We start from the raw sequence: 3,713 nt of genomic DNA on the forward strand, positions 1-3,713 counted from the left end.
GTGTATGGAGAAGTTGTGGAGTTTATAATTATGATGCGGCAAAACCATTCACTATAGGTGAGGCATGTTTGCGTGTAAGCTGAAAGGGGTTGATCACATGTAAGAGTGTAACTTATGGATGTCACTCTCCCAATGATCATAAGTTACGTTCTTCCCATCCACTCAAGATGCAACAAAACCCTTCACATTTTTGGGTGTAAGTTGAGAGGGTTGATCATGCAAGAATGTAACTTATGATGATAAGCTTAGAAGGAAGAAAATTACTCTAGGATAGGCATGGATGCTATGGTTAATTGAACTTGTTAAAGAAGCAATGGATTCATACACAAGAAAAGAGTTTCAGGAACAAACTTATAAAAAGGTCGCATGGGCGAGAGAGGTTATTGTGACACTAGGGCATTGTAACAAGAACATAACTATGAATATTAGATTAAAGCAACCTATTCCATTACAGATTCTCCACACAAGCAAACTATTCCATTATAGATCCTCCACAAAATAGTGTGCAAGTTATGAGGTTCATACAAGGCCCTCCACAAAGAGTGTGGGCATGTTACGAGATGTGTATAAGGATGCATAAGTCTGTGATCCATAGGAAGTCAGAATGACTAACACAAAACTTTTTGTTTTCACCATAAGTAGCGTGAAATTATTGTAGAAAGGACATTGTACAAAAAGTATAGATGGAGCCATTTCTATGGTTGGTTCAAGGTATGCGGAGAGAGGGGAAAGCCTCATGTGTTCTTCACTAGAGGAAATGGAGCTTGTAGGTAGCCTATTATCTCTTTTAGTGTGGGATCATGGGTTAGAACGTTTATATGCAATGAATAATAAGTTCTTGGAATACCATTGGTTCTTGGGTGCTTATCCACCCAGCTTTTAGAGGCCTTGGAAATCAAGTCTTACCAATTTGACCAATCGACTTCTGCCAATGCACATGCATGTCGCGATCCAAAAGATCCAGCCTTATGTTTGTGTCACTAGACACGAGCATATGGGTATTCCCAACACATATTTTGGACCAATGCCTAGTAATGCATCTATGAAGTGATGCCACATGCATCTGGTGAGCAATGTAATGCACAACTAACTTTGTGGCCAATTCATGGACACCTTACACCAAATGAAAAGCAATCCCAGTCTTGCTCTAGTTCCAAATAGCATAGTGGGATTGATTACTGGTTTATGTATGCATGTGGTGGACAACACTATGCATGAGTGAGTTTGCGGCTCTTTTGTGACCGACCACTTTCCTACAAATGAAGGGCAACCCCGTGTGGATTGTGCTGCTCTTGTCTAAACGCAAAGAGCAGAAGTGCATATTGGTTGTGCATGCATCTTGTGGGCAACACAATCATACAATTGAGTTTGAGGCCAGCTCATTGCCACCTTTCTACAAATGAAGCATACCCCCTTGGGCTATCCTACACTCGTCCAAACTAATGGAGCGAAAGTGCTTATTGGTTGTGCATGTTGTGCCAGGTGAATATGGAGACTTAGATGCCACTGACATGTGTGACATGTTTCTCATATAGATAGATCCTATGGTTCGCAACCCTAGAGTTTGAGCTAAGAGAGTGGTCACCTCAAGCTCACTTACCAGCCTTCATAAATAAGTCTAGGTGGCTACTGAGTCCAATTGTGGCCACACGAGGCTTCACATGTTGCCACTTGGAGGTTGATGGATTGAATATAGCCAATTGTGTGTTGAATTTTGAAGTCCCTGATTCCTTGCACGTGGCACTTGATTCTAGATGCTCTCATTGATGCATGCTACAGGCGCTATAGTGTATCTTTCTCTCTATCTTTCTTAGCATGATGCTAGCTGTGAGCTCGTTCAACCTGTAGCCATGGCATATCTCTCTCTCTCTCTCTCTCTCTCTCTCTCTCTCTCTCTCTCTCACACACACACACACACACACACACACACACACACACACACACAATGCCCACCAAAGAGATTTTTCTAGTAGCTTCCATGGCATAGCTCTCTCTCTCTCTCTCTCTCTCTCTCTCTCTCTCTCTCTCTCTCTCTCTCTCTCTCTCTCATTATTTTCCATTTTGTGCATGCCAAGAAATAGGTCACATCAAGTCCATAGAGACTTTAGCTCACTCCTTCCATTTCTCTCTATAAAACACACACACACACACACACACACACACTTTTTTTTTTGTAATGTCACACACACACACACTCTCACACACACACACACAGACACACACAAAGATCACATAAACTGATCACATCATAAAGAGGGGAAAAGATACTTTCAGCTTGTTGTGATCATGTATGATAGAGAGGTGATACGTGTCATCCTCACCATGTACATTTTCTTCAACAATGACTTCTTTGTGCAAGGATGAAATGTCAACAATTGTGATCAACTGTAATGCTCGCTCTAGCATGGATGAACAATGCATTGTTCCATGAGAAAACTCCAACTATGGGAATCACCACAATCACATTATTCTTCGTTGCTTCCAAGATGGTTTTGGGGGTGCCTCGTTTTCGTTGGCATCACACAAATCCCTCCTTATGATATGTCAAGCCCAGGTCACTACATTGGTGGCATAACTATATAATGTGGTGTGCGTGAAATGATCCTCAATTCCGTAGTTACTTTTGCCTACTCACCATCTTTTCTGACCAACTCTTGGAGGTCCTTCATGATTCACTTTTATAGGGTGATTTTCTAGCACCATTGATCCAATTGTGAGGTCGACAATTCCGAGTTGAAAGAAAGGCCCCTCATGCGCCTTGCCATTGGTTGCTCCCAAAGGACTGTAGCTGAGCATTTTATGTGTGGGTAGTCTACAATTGTCAAAATAGTGGATGCCTTCGTGGACGGTATTCTACAACGAATGGATGCTTTCATAAAGTGGCTATCAACGCCTTCAGAGTTGCTAGCTGTGAAGGCTGACATGCAAAGAGCACAAGGGTTTCCCATTGTGGTGCTATTAATTGCACACACATACAGATGAAATATCCCAAAGGAGAAATATCTACAAATTGGTCTGATCGCAACGGCAACTACTCCATGATTTTGTAGGCCATACTGGAGTGGACCATGCGATTCCAAGTTATTTATGTGGGTTTCCCTAGAGCCTACAAATGAAAAAGAGTTCTCCAAAACTCTTTCTTTTTTTGCCTTGCACAGATCCAATCAAATCTTCAATGGTTTGCGCTCCACTAGGAGGGGATACAACATTAGAGAGTACATAACAGGAGATGGAGTCTACTACGAGCTTCCTTGGCTAGTGATATCGTTCCAAGAGTCCTTGTCTCCCTCACAAGCTAGGTACAACTACCGCTTGTAATCCACTGGAATGAGCCTTTGACCGCCGCAAAACAACATGGCGTATACTTCATGGCATAATTCATAAATGGGATGTCACTTGCCTTGCCAAAAATTGTTGTCGCTTGTTGTATCATCCACAATATGGCAAGTGACCATGGTTTGGCTGTTTCCATTAGAGCTAGTGTCCTCGATTGTGGTCGAAAATGAGCCCTCTCCTTAGGTTTCGACAGGATTACAATTCTCTTGCATTAGAAAAAAGAGACACGAGTACTCTCGTCGTACACAAGCATTTACAATCACAAAGCAAAGACCAAAGTTTGAGTCTAAAATTGAAACACGCTCACCATAGTTTGCCTTTGAGCTATCAATCAGCCCGTTCCCATGGTTGATTAGCGAGTCTTTTGCAAACCTTTG

The 3,713-nt window shown here is 42.1% G+C and overlaps 1 pseudogene; it reads left to right on the top strand.

Moving 5' to 3' along the window:
- The first annotated feature begins 2,444 nt into the window (after window positions 1-2,444).
- On the top strand, window positions 2,445-3,506 carry LOC147424236 (protein ANTAGONIST OF LIKE HETEROCHROMATIN PROTEIN 1-like; annotated as a pseudogene).
- Window positions 3,507-3,713: the final 207 nt, after the last annotated feature.

Source organism: Adiantum capillus-veneris, chromosome 26 (genome assembly GCF_014529385.1).
Source record: "Adiantum capillus-veneris isolate H3 chromosome 26, ASM1452938v2, whole genome shotgun sequence".
In the NCBI taxonomy this organism is placed as follows: domain Eukaryota; kingdom Viridiplantae; phylum Streptophyta; class Polypodiopsida; order Polypodiales; family Pteridaceae; genus Adiantum; species Adiantum capillus-veneris.